The sequence below is a fragment of the Canis lupus genome, chromosome X (assembly GCF_048164855.1).
Source record: "Canis lupus baileyi chromosome X, mCanLup2.hap1, whole genome shotgun sequence".
Taxonomy (NCBI): domain Eukaryota; kingdom Metazoa; phylum Chordata; class Mammalia; order Carnivora; family Canidae; genus Canis; species Canis lupus.
In genome coordinates, this window is record NC_132876.1 from 106492950 (window position 1) to 106511212 (window position 18263).

The 18263-nt window shown below is 34.2% G+C and overlaps 1 long non-coding RNA gene across 1 annotated transcript in view; it reads left to right on the forward strand.

Annotated features, from left to right (window-relative positions):
• The window catches only part of LOC140627458 (uncharacterized), a 171111-nt gene that overhangs the window by 9233 nt on the left and 143615 nt on the right, over window positions 1–18263 (forward strand). Inside the window, exon 2 of the long non-coding RNA XR_012026186.1 lies at window positions 2986–3027. This is a non-coding gene — a long non-coding RNA (uncharacterized lncRNA). The remainder of the gene's footprint in view (window positions 1–2985; window positions 3028–18263) is intronic.

Sequence of the window (18263 nt, forward strand, 5' to 3'; positions counted from 1 at the left end):
TTCCTTCTACGTTCTTGTCCACAGTTGTGCATCCTTTTCTTATGCCCATCACGCAGAAGTGTCCTGTGATATCTCAAACCAAAATACCATAGGTCATTTCTCCTTATTTCTGTTCTTAATTATCACTTAATATGTGATTTCTCTCCTTTTCTAACTATTCCAGGACTGCTGCACCTTATCTTCTTCCCTTTGGGGCTGGAAACTAAATGAGATGATGAAGCACTAGAGAGAAAGAAGAGTTGTCTTAGTTTTGTTTCTGCTTGTTGAGATATAATGGGTTTCATAATCCCAGCTGAAGATGACATAAGCTTTTGGGGTTCATATAACTTTAGGAAGTTAGGAAGCATTAATTCACTATGTTTTAAAGGGATATTTTTATGAAGAGGAATTTTAACTCAAACATTCTAAGTTTTAAATCAGTAGTAAATCCATGCTATTCAACATTTTTAACTAACATTTTTAACTAACATTCAACATTTAACTAACATTTAGACCATTTAATACATTTGGTCTAAACATGAAAATAAAGCAATATTTTTAAACGTACTTCATATTTCACATGGTACTGAGATTTGTGAGGAACACCGAGGAAGGGATTCTGTTCTCTGCTCTTAAGGATAAGAAACATTAATTGTTGAAGATAATATTGTATTTCAACAAGACAACATGATTAAAGCTAAAATACATGGCCTGAACTCACTGTATTATAAGAACTGAATGATGTGACCTTCTAGGGTATTGAAATATGAGATCAATTAGGTCTTAGAAGTTCAATGTACTTTAGTAGAGAAGAGTGGAGTGACTGTAGCAGAATAGTCCTGAAAATGGTGGGAACTTTAATATTTACTTCTGTTAATTAGTTTGACCACCTCTCCCATTTGATTTTTAAAGTCTTGGCCACAATTATAAATAAGGGACCAAATCTGTTGAACTTTGCAAGGGTTGCATAAGTAGTTTGGAAATAAATGTATAAAGTGTGCTTTATTTTTTTTAGCCATTTTTGATTTACAGAAAACTCAAGCCCAAGATACACAGTTCCCATATACCCACATTACCCCTCCCCAACACAGTTTCCTGTCTTACTAACATCTTGAAATAGTGTGGTACTTTTGTTAAAATTAATGAGCCAATATTAATACATTATTATTAATGAAAGTCGTTATATTAGAGTTTACTCTGTGTTGTACATTGTATAGGTTTTGACAAATGTATAATGAATGACATTTGTCCACCCTTACAATAATAACATACGGAATAGTTTTAATGTGCTTGTGCTCCCTTGTGCTCTATTTATTCATTCTTTTCTCTTCCCTTCCCAAACCCCTGGCAACTGGTGATCTTTCTAATCTCTATATAGTTTTGCTTTTTCCAGAATATCGTATAGCTAGAACAATATTAGCCTCTGTCACTTGGCAATGTGCATTTAAGTTTTCTTCCTTTCTTTCTGTGCCTTGATAGCTCATTTCTTTTTAGTGCTAAGTAATACTCCATCGTTATTTATTTGCCACACTCTTTACATCCATTCACCTTTTGAAGGACATCTTGGTTGCTTAAAGTGAAAGTTGAGATAATTTGAGAACTTTATTCTTTTCTAATATAGGCATTTTATCTTGAATACAACTTTAGCGGCATCCTGCACATTTTAATAAGTTGTGTTTTCATTTTCATCTAGTTCGAAAGACTTCTAATTTCACTTTTGGTTTACTTCTTAGATCCGTGGGCTATTTAGAAACATGATATTTAGTTTACAGAAATCTTCTTGTTCTTGTTAATTTTATTTTATTTTTTAAGGTTTTATTTATTTATTCATGAGAGACAGAGAGAGAGAGAGAGAGAGAGAGAGAGGCAGAGACAAAGGCAGAGGGAGAAGCAGGCTTCATGCAGGGAGCCTGATGTGGGAGGCTTGATCCTGAGTCTGCAGGATCAGGCCCTGGGCCAAAGATGGCACTAAACCGCTGAGCCACCTGGGCTGCCCTTTTTTTGTTAATTTTAAAAGCAAAGACTGCCAGTTATTGTATCAGCAAAAGATGGGCTTATTCAGGAATGAAAGAGAATTGCAATTTGGGACAAAAAGGTGGAGTAAAGCCATAGACAAGTCAGGGGGACAGAGAAGAGGTAGGCTTTGTTAAGGAGAAAAGGAGTAAATTGGGAGGGCTGTTAGGACTTAAAAGTCCATTGGCATAAACTGGGAGTTTGAAGTATGGTGGCTTTTCGTTGGCTGAGCTATTGCTATATGGGAGGTGGCACAGAGATAAGGAAAGCATTTCTTCCTCCAGCCGGAGTAGTAGAGTAATATCCACGTTCAAGGTCAAGTCCAGTTCATGTAAGGCCAAGCACATCTTCCTGTTGGGTCTGTAATTGACTACAAGTAGTAGAACCTGAGAGCTCCCCTTCCAAAAACTTCTTGACTCCATTTTAGTGAGGTTTCCCATTATTAATTTTGACAACTTCTAATGTAATTTCATAGTGATCAGAGAACATATTTAATGTGGCTTGAATCCTTTTAATTCTTTGAGACTTACATTATGACACAGAATATGATCTATCTTTGTAGAGTTTCCTTGTGTACTTGGAAAGAATGTGTATTCCACTATTGTGTATTTAAGGAGTCTCACTCTATTTCGATCACATTAGTGAAGCTGTCTGCCCTCCTGGCCTACCATGACAATGGAGCTGGAGGGGTGTTAGGAGCACTCCAAGCAAAAATGCCACAGACTTAATATTTGTACTCAGTATTCAGCAGCTTTTCAAGCATAAATGCTTCTTACATTGTTGTATGTCTTTGGACTACTGCCATAGTGCTGAAACGGTTGTTTTTGTCAATTTTGTTCAGCTTTGTAGTTGCTTTTTGGGGAGAGGATTTGCCAAGCTCCTCACTTGGCCATAGCCAGAAGTCAGTTTTGGGCCAAGGTATTTTAAGCAGTGAGTGGGAAAGTTTTGAGGCAATGCTTCTTGACAAAATTATTTTTTTCCTCCAAAATCCAGGGTGGTCTCTTCAAGTTTTGCACCAGGAGCTGAGAGAAAAAGGTATCTATCCATAAAATGTAACTATAATTAGCCTATTTTGTAAGGGGGGCATTGGAGTTAAGGTATTCCTTGTTAATTAGCACAAGTTTTACAGTTATGCTAAATAACTATTAGCAATTAGGCCATAGAACTGTTTAAAATACAATGAGCATAGTCTCTGTTATTTAGTCTCTACGTTGAGCAATTGCTTGCTATATAACTGAGATGTCAGTGGGATTTTCTGTGAAGGCAACTAAAGAGATCTGTTCCCTGTACAATGTCATGGATGGTAAACTGGGCTGCTACACAGATAAGCATCAGTGGATAACAATCAAAACAAGGTAAGAAGCAAATCAAGTCATAATATTTCCTTCAGCTAGTTACAGCTAAGGCTTTTTCTAGCACCCAACAAATCTGGTTTGGAGTTAATAACATACCACAGTAACACTTGGTAATAATGATAAATTGTATGTTTGAATGAGATATAATGGATATATCAATGCATATACTGTCAAGGCTATTGATTAAAGATCCCACATGTAGCGAGATCACTGTTAAATTGTAAATTTTTATACAGTAGAGATGCAAATGACTTTTGTCTTGTGGAAAGGATACAGTTTAGCTTGTATTTTATTGCTCTGTAGACATTCACTAGGTTTGTATTTAATGCAACCATCTTATCCTAATATTCTTCATTGAATTGCCTACAAATATTTAGCTCCTCGAGTGTTCTTTGAATTGGTCTTAACATTTTATGGATTCCTTCATTAGTTTTTTAATAAAATTTTTGACATAGGAGTTAAAATTTTACATTCTTAAAAACTATACTTGAGTAATAGGTGTGTATATGTATAGCTAGATCAAGAGTGAGAGAATGTACATTGTTTAGTATGTTGTGTTTAATTCCATGTGGTAAGTTGCATTATCATTTCTTTCTTTTATTAATGTTTTAAGATTTTATTTTTAACCTCTACAACCAGTGTGGGGCTCAAACTCACAACCCTGAGATCAAGAGTTCTACCCTCTTCCAACTGAGCCAGCCAGGCATCCCTATAATTTTTTCATTGTAAGACCCTATTTAGAAGAAACCTTTCAGATATATTTGATTTGTAGGCCTGTGTCTCAATGACTTGGAGTAGGTGAATGGTTTGTCTTTGCAAAATTTATTATTTTTAAACATTTTAATTCTAGTATAGTTAACAATGTTAGTTTTCGGTGTACAATATAGTGATTCCATAGTTCCAGTGAATAGTCCTTGATAGAGCAGAAGAGGGTTCATATTAGAATTCCCCAGGGAACAATTTCAGACTATACTTATTCATGTTCCCCCTTCTCCTCCCTCCAGTTCTTTATCACTATTAGGTTTGGATTCAGCTGCATGTACAAAAAAACAAATGACATGATTTACCTAAATAGGAAATTACCTATTTTTTTCTTTCTTTTTTTTTAAAAGATTTTATTTATTTATTCATGATAGACACACACACACACACACACAGAGAGAGAGAGAGAGAGAGAGAGAGAGAGAGAGAGGCAGAGACACAGGCAGAGGGAGAAGCAGGCTTGATCCCTGGTCTCTAGGATCGTGCCCTGGGCCAAAGGCAGGCGCTAAACCACTGCGCTACCCAGGGATCCCCAATTTTTTTTTCTTTCTGACCAAGACTATCAGATATGTTAGGAAAAGTGCAGCTGGTCACAGAAGTCACTGAGTCAAGTTCCGTTTTGCTTCCTGCTCCTCCAATCTTAGAGTAAGGCTTTGTTCCCTATGGTAAAAAGACATTGGCACTACCTTTAAAAGTTACCATTCCCTATTCCAGGCGGGAAGAAGAGAAAATAGTAAAGGGCAAATACATGTTAGCTTGATCTGTGTCTCTTTTCAGCAAAACTAGATTTCCTAGATGCCCCACCCAGTAGACTTCCACTTTTATCCTATAAGCTAGGTTGTGACACAGAATCCCCATTAGCTATAGACATCTGGAGAGGTGAGCATTTATGGATGTAGCGCTTTTTCAGTAAAATCTGTGTTCTTATAAAGGGAGATAACACTTTGCATAGGCAACTAACTGTAACAACCACCAAAACGATATTTGAATCTGTAGGATGAGGTACTTCTGTATATTTTGAAAAACTTTCTCTAATTGATTCTGTTATGTCTTCACCTTATCACTTTGGTCATTGCTTGAATAAGGTGTCTGAGCAAAGCCCATTCTTACCTGCTGAGTTTCTATTTTATAAGTCCATTTAGTATTAATCATTACTTTTACTTTATAATTTTAAGTACATATATTGGCACCTTTCTAATATTTAAAATTTTTCCTCTTTTTAAATTCAGGATTTTATTCTTCAGCCCTTCCAGGTGGCTCTTTGTCTGATGGTGTTGTTTTTGACACTGCAAAAGTTTAAACCAACAAGAGAAATAAAAATTTCATTGTCAGGCTGAGATTGGCTTTTTATTAAACTGTCAGTATTTCAGAAGATATATTTAACCTTTAAGTTCTGAAATCCATTTGAAGAATTTATTAAAGTTTGGTTACATAGCTTTAGTTTACCAATTTTTTTATTGTTTTCTCTCTTCATACAAATACCGAGTAGATATGAACACACAAAGGTAGGGATCCAACTTGCTGTTTGTATTAGTATCAACTGAGTCCAACATATATGTAGATCTCAGTAAATGAATACATCAATTAGCTAGATTGCATTGAGGAAATTTTTTGTATAGGTATCATATGAATATTATCTAACTATTGAGAAGATTTCTTCTTTGCTGAACATAGCAACTAAGATAACTTACTGATTAGCTTTTCTTTCAAAAGCATATTTATATAGTTATTACATAGTTTCCTGGTAGAAGGACAGACTCATTTCAGAAATGTAGAGTGGCAAATCTTGGTCTGCTTTAGAGAGAAACACAGCAGGGAAATATTCCTACTGAACTTACTCAGGTAGTACTTGTGGACAATTTTTGCCTTGTTATTTGATTGTGAGGTTTGTTATGTTTTCTTCTCTGGAATCAAATATTCTGCAAATGGGGCACCTGGGTGGCTGAGTGGTTGAGCATCTGCCTTTGGCCCAGGTCATGATCCTGGGGTCCTGGGATCGAGTTCTACATCAGGCTTCCCCACTGGGAGCTTGCTTCTCCCTCTGCCTATGTCTTTACCCCTCTTTCTGTGTAATTTATGAATAAATAAATAACATCTTTAAAAAAATTCTACAATTGAAAATGCCATACAGCTTAGGATAACCTTTCCAACCTGCATCTGTGATGATGATGGGCAATTTTATTTTTTTAACAATTTTTTCTTTCTGTCTTTCTTTTCTTCCTTTCCTTCCAATTTTTCTTTTCTTTCCCCTTTGCTCTACATGGGACTTGAACTCACAACCCCGAGATCAAGAACCTCATACCCTATTGATTGAGCCAGCCACGTGCCCCTTGATAGGCACTTCTAAGTATCAGAATACCTCCTGCACGAAATAGTACTCTGGAAAAAAATGACTAATGCATCCTCAAATTGAATATAAAGAGACTTAAGGAAATAATCTATGGGATTGTTGTTTTTATCCTAATTTCCAGTGTTATCTTGTAATAAGTAGTGTCTTCCAATTAATATTTTTAACTTGTGCCTCATTAGGAAAATTATCTAAGATTTGGAAATCCTAAGTTTACTAAATATTGTGGAATTACTAGCTATTCTTTCAGTGTAGTTCTGGACTTGACTTTTTGTTGTCAGGGCTGGTTTAAATCTCTGGAGGTACAGAGGCTATTTTGTAAATTTTTTGTCCAAAAGAAATGCAAATAGTTTCTGTCAAACGGAACAGATATTTCCATTGTAGAATTACCAGCTTCAGCAAATAAAAAATGCAGGCAATATTTAAGACATACTTACACTAAAATAATTTTAGTCACCATTCATCCGACATTCCCATTTAACCTTGCATCCTCTGTTTTCTCTGACAATGGTATCCCAGAATTTCAAGGTTATGGCCATGTAGGTCATTACCAGTTTTGTACCTAACTAAGTAATCTCATTGCAACATTGCCTATTAAAACCTTGTTTCTCAAATGTTCTTTGGATCAGTTTTATCATCTTATTGGTTCCCTAATTAATGAGTCACAGGAAACATTTGACATGTATTTATTTTATATATGCATAAGTGTCCTGACTTGGCCTTCCAGGAAACTGTACTTCCAACAGTTTTGTAGGTCATCCACTGAGATACACATATATTCTTACTGCATAGAGACAAGTAAACTGCCCTTGTGGGGAAGTATACCTTATGGATAGTTTCAGACCAGTTAAGTCTTTTCTGTCTTTAGGAATAAAACCCAAGTAAGCAGCATAGGGCTTTAGATTTCCTTATTCTCTAATTTTGCTTACTTTAGATTTTGCTTTTTTCATTTCCCCTATTGATTTTTAATTTTTATTTCTGGTTAATGTATGACCTGTATATTATTTTCATTGGTGGCAGCAATAATTGGAACTTTGCTTTTATCATATGATCATTTGATCTTTGTGTGATGAATAATGGATATCTGTTTTCTTTTGGAAATACTTATATAAATAGAAATCTCCAAAATGCACAGGAAATTAAAAAAATTGAACTGATAATATTATAGAAATAGCTAGTGTAGGGCGCCTGGGTGGTTCACTAGGTTAAGCCCCTGCCTTCAACTCAGGTCATGATCTCAGCGTCCTGGGATCCCACATCAGGCTTCCTGCTCAGCGGGGAGCCTGCTTCTTCCTCTTCCTCTGCTGCTCCCCCTGTTTCTATGTTCTCCCTCTCTCTGTCAAGTAAATAAATAAAATCTTTTTTTTTAAAAGAGAAGTAACTAGTTTAGAAACATCTTTAAAATCTAAGTTTATGTAATAAAGATTAATCTTTTGATGTATTAGACTAAATAATTCTGGTTTTAAAAAAGCAGTAGATATATATTTTTTCCTTGAGTTTATAAAAATGTATAATACACATATTTTTAATAAGATTTTGATCTGTTTTTACTCAGAGTACTTAGAATTTTTTTAACTTCTAATACTGGCTTAATGAAATAAGCTTATATTACTCCCATATAATATTTTAAATTACAAAAAATATAGATTTGAATTCAACTAAATTATTTCATTATTCCAAAAACTATTCATATTAACAGTAATTGTGCTTTGAAGTTTGAAATCTTTTTTTTTTTTGAAGTTTGAAATCTTAAACATAATTTTAAACATCCTTCGTTAATTTAAAATTGTGGACTGGTCTTAATTTAATTTAGATAATTATTAAATAAGACAGTTTTTAAGACTGATTGAACATTGAAAAATTGTTTGCAAAGATTTTGTACTTCTATTTAGAAATGTTTCCTTCTCTGCTCTGGTGTGGCTATATCTTTCATCATGTTAAAGAACATGTTCCTTTTTGCCATTTTAACTAGAGAAAGGTGTGAGTGACTAGAGAGTTGTGTTATTTGTATTGGTGAGCTTTCATAGTTCTCTAAAAGCTTGCATATGACAAAGTCTTCAAATGTCTATCCATTTTTTTCTGTAAAAATGTAAGTTAGTTATTTTGGTTATATGTGGTTCAGACTATGCAAGGAGCAGTATTGACAGAAATGCAAAAATGCAAGTGCTTATTTGCAGTTGTAAAGTTGGTTTTACATGAGAGTCATTTTATTGTATTCTGAATGGATGTAAAATGTATATAGAAAGTTGAAAAAGGGGACACCTGGGTGGCTCAGTCGGTTGGGGGGTCTGCTTTCAGCTCAGGTCATAATCCTAGGGTCCTGGGATCGAGCCCCATGATGGGCTCCCAGCTCATTGGGGAGCCTGCTTCTCCCTCTGCCTCTGCCTATTGCCTCTACTCCTGCTTGTGCTCTCTCTCACTTTCTCCGTGTCAAGTAAATGAATAAAATCTTTTAAAAAATGAAGTTGAAAAAGTTTACAAAATGGTAATTTTTATTTGTTCTTGCTTATTATAGCTGCAAATACTGAGTCTGAAAAGCAACAAAATGTATTTAAATTTTGACAAATTTAGTTTTGGTAGCTTTAATCATAAGAAAAAAAACCTGTGAAACCTTTACTGCTGAATACATTCTTAATAGAAATGGAGCTTTCTATAATTTCTAGAATTTGACTTTCTCTTTGTTAAAATGATAACTTTGTCTTAGAACTCTAAATGAGGATGTTACTAGATGTTATTCTTTACCTTCTTTAAAACCTTCCAAGATAGCAGTTTACAAATTCCACCTAAGGTACTCTAATTTTTTGGTGACTTGAGTATATTCCTTATTATAATTTTGTGTAATATTTCTTTTATGAAAGAAAGAGGGAATGAGGAGAAACTGAGAGTTGTTAGTAGTTATTTCCTCTTCAGTGAAACCTGGCTTCCCCCCATGTCAGCTGTAGAAATAGGCAAGGTGCATTGCTTGGCTCAGAGGTATGATTTTTTAAAAAGATCTTATTTATTTATTTATGAGAGATACACAGAGAGAGGCAGAGACATAGGCAGAGGGAGAAGCAGACTCCCTGCAGGGAGCCCAGTGTGGGACTTGATCCCAGGACGCCTGGATCACACACCAAGCAGACGCTCAACCCCTGAGCCACCCAGGCATCCCAGAGGTCTGATTTTTTTTTAATTTTTATTTATTTATGATAGTCACAGAGAGAGAGAGAGAGAGAGGCAGAGACACAGGCAGAGGGAGAAGCAGGCTCCATGCACCGGGAGCCCGACGTGGGATTCGATCCCGGGTCTCCAGGATCGCGCCCTGGGCCAAAGGCAGGCGCTAAACCACTGCGCCACCCAGGGATCCCCAGAGGTCTGATTTTTAACAGTGGAAATGATCATTATTTTTTAAACAAAAAAACAAAGATTCCTTACTTATGAAAGAGCTCAGCTGCCTTAGAGTTGTGTTATCTTTTTCTATACTTAATTACTATTTTGTGTTTTATTAATAGGCAGAAACCCATGATTCTTAGTAAAATGACTAGTTATCCTCTGAAAACTCTATTATGCCTTCCTACGATCAAAATCTACATTAAAAAATAAACAAGATATCTTAGGGTATATTTAATACCTAAGACTATCTTTGAGATTTCCCACATGTCTCATGAAAAAGCACAAAGTTTTGTTATTTCATCTTATCAAAAATGGATGCCAGAAATAATTAGGATTTTTTGATAGCTCCATATATCTTAATTAGTTTGACATTATTGTAAAAGTTTTGTGGGAAGAATTTCCAAATCAGAAGAAATGGTCAGCCTTCCCAAGGTTAAGTTTATCTAAGTAAATTTTATTAATATAAATATTTCAGGGATTATAAGCTTTAACTTAAATTCAATTTGCCAACATATAGTGTAACACCCAGTGCTCATCATACCATGTGCTCTCCTTAATGCCCATCACCCATTTACCCCATCCCCCCCACCTCCCTGCCAGCAACCCTCAATTTGTTTCCCAAAGTCAAGAGTCTCTCATGGTTTGTCTCCCTGTCTGATTTTTTCCCATTTAGTTTCCCCTCCTTTCCTTATGGCCCCTTTCACTATTTCTTGTATTCCACGTATGAGTGAAACCATATGATAATTGTCTTTCTCTGATTGACTTATTTCACTCAGCATAATATCCTCCAGTTCCATGCATGTCAATGTAAATGGTAGGTATTCATTCTTTCTGATGGTTGAGTAATATTCCTTTGTGTGTGTGTGTGTGTGTGTGTGTGTGTGTGTGTGTATACGCTGCATCTTCTTATCCATTCATCTGTCAAAGGACATCTCAACTCCTTCTACAGCTGGGCTATTGTGGACATTGCTGCTATGAACATTGAGGTGCAGGTGTCACTACAGGTACATGTTTCACTGCATCTGTATCTTTGGGGTAAATACTCAGTAGTGCAATTGCTGGGTTGTAGGGTAGCTCTATTTTCAACTTCTTGAGGAACCTTTGAACTGTTTTCCAGAGTGGCTGCACCAGCTTGCATTCCTACTAACAGTATAAGAGGGTTCTCCTTTCTCCACATCTTCTCCAACATTTGTTGTTTCCTGTCTTGTTAATTTTAGCCATACTTACCCATGTAAAGTGGTATCTGGTATCTCATTGTGGTTTTGATTTGTGTTTCCCTGATGGCAAGTGATGTGGAACATTTTTTCGTGTGCCTGTTGGCCAACAGAAATGTCTGTTTATGTCTTCTACCCATTTCTTGACTGGATTATTTGTTTTGGGTTTGATAAATTCTTAATATATCAAAGATTGTAAGCTTCACAGCAAGATCCTGGAGATTTGTCAGTGCCTTCTCAGTCAACAATATAGTATTACCTTCAGGAGAATCCTTAATCAAGCCTTTATGAATTTTACTCTTCTAGTAGAGAATTTTACTCCAGTAGAGAATTTCACTCTTCTACCATTATTATACTGTTGGTTACTGTGATAAATCTACCATAGCCATCCGGTCTTACTGTCAAATAGTTCTATTCTTTCCCCTGATGCTTTCATGAATGCTCTGCTACAAGCTTCAGATTTATAAAAATTTATAAAAACAAATTAAGAGAAAAAGTCTCAAGGCTTTGTGGGAAGGACTTTATGGTATACCATGAACTACTGATATTTCAGAGGATAGACTCTTAGATAAGACTATGAGCTCATGATGCTTAGACAACTTTCAAGCTGACTATGGAATGTTAGGAATTAGAGAAATATTTTAGTCTGCAAGCAGATCTATTTCAGGAATGCAGGTTGCTGATCAGAATTAGAAAAACTAAGGACATGGCACCAACTAATCTGTTGAAGATATAACTGTTGTTACTTGCTTACAGTGATGTCACTATCATTTTATTTTCCATTTTTTCTGATGTATAAAGAACTCCTAACTCTGGGAAACAAACCTAGGGGTGGTGGAAGGGGAGGAGGGCAGGGAGTGGGGGTGAATGGGTGACAGGCACTGAGGGGGGCACTTGACGGGATGAGCACTGGGTGTTATTCTGTATGTTGGCAAATTGAACACCAATAAAAAATAAATTTATTATTAAAAGCCCTTTTTAAAAAAAAAAGCTGTTCTTAACTCAGAATTTATTATTTTATGGTTGCATAAACTGGAAACATTTTTAATGGACTTTGAGTCTCATTGAAGCCCCCTTTCAATTCAGAAAACATTTTTACTGAGACTTCTTATTTTTCATGGAAATATAATTATTTGCATAGGCTCAAAGAGGATCTGCTCTCATTTTTTACCAGGATGTAATTGGATATATCAATTGTCCAACCAAAGTCATACCATACCTCAGATGTTATATTTTAAAATGATACTAGTTTGATCAAGTATTGAAAGCTTATTATTAAGTAACAAGGATTGATTTCATATGTAGATGGTTACGAAGTCCTTCTAAGTAAGCCAGTTTGGTGCCTTGCTTATAGGGCCTCAGTCTCATAGGGGCTATAGAAGGTCAGTTTCTGTCAGGCAAGACACCTTAGCAAATTTTTGGGCACCTCAAGAGAGAGGACATAACCCAAATTCATAGCACTGCAGGTAAAATTTGGGAGAAGGTATATTAGGCTTGGCTTCTTAGTCCTAGGATATAATATAAAGTATAATTAGATACTTTTTCAAGTCCAATCCAAAATCCCTCATGAAAATTTCTTGACAGAAGTTCTTTAGACTTCATTCACTAAATAATATATGCACAGGAAACTTAATGGTTAATTACTATTCTTGATGCACCTACATAAAAAATCAGGCCAGACATAATGAGACCAGTTTTTTTTGTGTGTGTGATCAAAAATAATCTTTGGAAAAATTCACAAATATGTAGAAATTAAACACAATCCTAAATAATTACAGGGAAAAAGAAGAAATCAAAAGGGAAATTAGGAAATGTTTTGAGATGATTGCAAATAATAACACAACATACCAAAACATATGGGACACAGCTAAAGCAGTACTTAGAAGAAAATATATGGATTTAAATGCCTATGTTAAAAAACAAATCAGTAGCATAAATTTCCACCTTAAGAAAGTAGAAAAAAGGAAGGCTATGGATGAGAGTGTAAATAGAGAATAGAAAAGTGGTGGAGAAAATGAGCAAAACTCCAGATTGCTTCTTTGAAATATCAAGAAAATCAACATTTAGTTAGACTTAGAAAAATAGAAGATGCACATTCTAAAATCAGGACTGAAAGACATGATTACCAACCTTATAAAAATTAAAGGTATTATAAAGGAATACTGTGAACAATTGTATGCCAAAAAATTAGATAACCTAGAGGAAATGGAAGAATTCTTAGAAAGGCACAGTCTCCTGAATCAAGAAGAAATGGAAAATCTAAATAGACCTATGACAAAGAAATAGAATTAGTAATCAAAGACTTCTCACAAGGGAATGCCCATGACTAGAATTGTACCGAATATCTAAAGAGTTAATGCCAATTCTTGGCAAACTTTGAAAAAATGGAAGAGGAGAGAACACTTACCGACTCATTTTATGAAATCATTTGAGAAGAAAAATACAGAAAAATAGCTCTTACTAATATAGATTTAAAAATTTGCAACCAAATACTAGCAAACTGAATCCAGCAATATATGAAAAAAACTGTATACTACAAAACTGGGTTTATCCCAGGAATGCAAAGTTGTTTCAATGTATAAAACCAATTGATATAATTTATCATATTAATACAATAAGGGACAAAAACCATATTACCATCTCAATAGATGCGGAAAGAGCATCTGTATAATCTGACACCCTTTCCTGATAAAAGTACTCAACAAAGTAAAAATAGAAGGTAATTCCCTTAATCTGATGAAAGGCATCTATGAAAAACCTACAGCTAACATACTTAATGGCAAAAGGTAGTTAAGATCAGAAGCAAGTCCAGGATGCTCACTCTTGCCACATCTATTCAACAGGATACTGAAGGTTGTTCTAATCAGTGCGATTAAGGAAGAAAAATAAATAAACGACGTTGAGTTGGATGACATTATCTTGGCTTTATGATACAAGATCAATTACAAAAACATATCTATTGTATTTCTGTAAATTTAAAATGGATAGTCTAAAATGAAATTATGAAAACAATTTTATCTTTAACAGCACTAAAATAATAAAATACTTTGGGATAAATTTAGTAAACTAAATACAAAATTCATTATCTGAAAGCTACAAAGCATAGTTGAAATAAATTACAAATATGTAAGAAAATGCAAAGGCCTTCAGTGTTCATGCATTGGAAGACTAAATATTTTCAGTGGCAATACTCCCAAAATTGACCTGCATATTCAACATAATCCTGATCGAAATCCCATCTGCATTTTCAGAAATTAACAAACTGATCCTGTATTTCTTATGTACATGCAAGAGATCCAAAATCGTCAAAACAGTCTTTAAAAGAATAACAATTGGAAGACTCATATTTCTCAATTTCAAAACTTATTACAGATCTTTGAAAATTAATACTCTGTGGTACTGAAAGAAGGGTAGAGACCTACAGATCAAAGGAATAGAATTGAGAGTAAATAAATAAACCTGTATAATTATGGCCAATTGATTTTTAAAGGGATATCAGGACAATTCTCTGGAGGTACAAATAATCTTTTCAGCAAATGGCGCTGTTCACCTGGATAGTAGCATTCAAAAGAATCAAGTTTTATGCCTGTCTCACACTATACATAAAACTAAGGCCAAAATGGACCTACCACCAGAATATAAGAGCTCAAACTGTAAAATTTTTGGAAAAAAACTAGTTATAAAACCTTTTGACCTTGGATTAGGCAATGATTTCTTAGCCCTGACAATAAAATCATAAGTAAGAAAAGGGGAAAAATGCTAAATTGAATTTAATCAAAATTAAATACTCTTGTGTTCCAAAGAACATTATCAAGAAACTGAAAAGAGCCCACACAATGGGAAAATATATTTGCAAGTCAACCCTAATAAAGGTCTAATAATCATAATATATAAGTAACTCTTCAAACTAATCAATAAAAACCCAAATAATGCATTTTAAAAATGGGCAAAGTTGTTCACAGATGACATGATGAACTATGTAGAAAATCAGAAAGAATTGAAAAAAAAAAGCTCTTGGAACTAATAAACAATTATAGTAAGATTACAGGATACAACATTAATATACAAAAGTCAATTGCTTTTCTATATGAACAAGTGGAACTTCAAATTAAAAGCATATTTCTATTTATATTAGTACCCAAAATATGAAAGATATAAATCTAACAGAATATGTACAAGATCTATATAAGGAAAACTACAAAACTCTAATGAAAGGTATCAAAGAACTAAATAAATGGAGAAGTATTCCATGTTCATGGTAGGAAGACTCAATATTGTCACGGTGTTAGATTTTTCTAAATTGATATATAGAGTGAATGCAATCCTAATCAAAATCCCGGGAAGTTACTTTGTGGATATAGGCAAACTGATTCTAAAGTTTATGTGAACAGCAAAAATACCTAGAATAGCCAACACAGTTTTGAGAAAGAGGAACAAAGTTGGAGGACTAACACTAGTCAATTTAAGACTTATTATAAATATACAGTAATTAAGACAGCATTGTGTTGGTGAAAAAATATATCAGTAGAACAGAATAGCCTAGAAATAGATCCTCACTAATGTAGTCAACTGATCTTTGACAAAGACACAAAGGGAACACAATGGAGCAGAGGTAGTCTTTTCACCAAATGGTTTTGGGACAATTGGACATCCATGTGCCAAAGGAAATCTAGACGCAGACATTACACCCTTCACAAAATTTAACTCAAAATGTATCACAGGCCTACAAGTGAAAGGTAAAACTATAAAACTCCTAGAAGATACATAGGAGAAAACTTAAATGATCTTGGGTATAATGATGACTTTTTACATATAATATTAAAGACATGATTCATGAAAAAAGGAATTGAGAGGCCACATTCCTTTAAAATTAAAAATCTCTGCTCTGCAAGACAATATTGAGAGATTGAAAAGACAAGCCATAGACTGGGAGAAAATATTTGCAAAAGACACATCTAATAAATGACTGTCAACTGAAATAAACAGAGAACTCTTAAAATTCAACAAGAAAATAACTCAATTAAAAAATGGGCCAAAAACCTACAAAGACATCTCAACAAAGAAAATGTACAGATGGCAAGTAAGCATAAGAAAAGATATTCAAATCATAAGTCATTAGGGAATTGCAAATTAAGACAAAAATGAGATATCATTACAACCTATTAGATGGTCCAAATCCAAAACACTGACAACACCAGATGCTGGGAGGATGTGGAGCAACACAAACTCTCATTCATTCCTGATGGAAATGCCAAATGGTGCATCCTTTCCAGAAGACAGTTGTACAGTTTCTTCTGAAACTAAACATACTCTTACCGTGATCCAGCAGTTGTATTCCTTGATATTTAGCCAAATAAGTTGAAAACTTATGTCTATACAAAAACTTGTAAATGGATGTTTGTAGCCATTTTATTCGTAATTGCCAAAATTTGGAGCCAATTAAAATGTCCTTCAGTATGACATTCTGGAAAATACAAAACTATGGAAAAAATAAAAAGATTGTTGATTGCCAGAGATTGAAGCTTAGAGAAGAATCTGCAGAACATAGAAGTTTTTTTTTTTTAGAACTAAGACAAAGATATTATGATGATATTGTATGATACTATCTATATGATATTATGATGATGGATTATATATTATTGGTCATATGCATTTTGGTCATTATACATCTGACCAAATGCATAGAATGTACAACACAATTTCACTCTTTTAAAAAGCATGCATTAATAGAACTAATCATTATAATTGAATGGGATCTTAGAGATAATCTCTTTGACAAGGTAACAAAAATTAGACATTTGAAATGATTACTGAATAAAATCTCTTGTAATATTTCAACTTCGTTTTTAGTCTAAAAGCATAAAAAATAGAAAAATTCAGAATTCATACACAAGTTAGTCATTAATAATGCCATTTTTTCCCTAAGGGGCAATGTATCTCTGTGCTATAACTGGTATTAGTGATTATATGCAAAGAGAGAAAAACTCAATTTATTTTAAGACACAAATAATGTCAACATAGGTAGTTTCCTAAGCAAATGGTTTAATGGTGTGATGTGGTCAAGAGTTGTATAATTTTATAAAATGGATCGTAAGAAAAATCCTTTCACTTGCCATTTATAGCTTAATATAATGATGCTACCATTTCCTTGATAAATTTTGTACAGGAAAAGGAATGAAGCCTAGCTATTTGTATATTGAGAGTATAAATATGTTTGTGTTGAGCAAATAGGAATGTAGATGATGTGTACTTGTATCTGGTGAAATGATCTTTGCTTTCACAGCAAATAACTTTATTGAAAACTAAGAATCAAGAGGCTTTTATTAAAATACCAAGTTTATTCTAAGAATAAAATATAACTCTCTTGCTTTCATACCTCCTGAGCAGGCAGAAAAAATACTAGCTTCTGTTTAAAATGATATGTATGATTAGTGTTGCTTGCAGACAAAATGTGAAACACAGTTTTGCTCTATAGAAGGGAAGATGGATGCTCTGCACATTCCTTGATGTATTCTACTATCATGTTTGTGAAGCATCTCTTAACATCTAAAACTTAGACTCAGAAATTCTAATACAAAGAGGAAAAAGATAAAGCAATAAATAATTGACTGTTAATTAATTTTATCCCTGTGGACTTAAGTGTACGCTCTAATATTTACAAAACAGTCACTCCAGCTTGCATTGTCTACATCGTCATTAAAATGTCCATCGACATAGCCAGTACAAAGAACAAAAGAGGAGCATATTACTCCTCTGCCAAATTTTGCCCTGTGAACTAGTACTACTTCAAGATTTTATAGATCCTTAGGAAGATTACACAGAAAAGTGCAAAAATAAAACCTCTCTGTTCTGTTGTCAACAAATGTGGAAAACTGCCTTGGAAATACTGAGGAACCCTATAACTACACCTGTTAAATTGTGTTAAATGAATGTTTCCTAAATGTTTTTTAACTTAATGCTTTTTCTTATGTGGTGTAGAGTGCCCCTTTTATGCTTGTAGTTTAGGAAATGCTAACTGTAAGGTAAGCAGCATTAACAAATTGTGAATGCCTAACTTCTAACTCATGTCATGTATAAAGTCAGTAAATACGTCTTGAGTGCCTACTATGACAAGCCCTTTTTTAGAACGTGGTCATTGCTGACACTCTTTCCCGTGCCTTTCAAAATCAGCATAGCAAAATACTAAAATCCTTAAATTCTGAAAGCCAGTTGTCTTGTTAC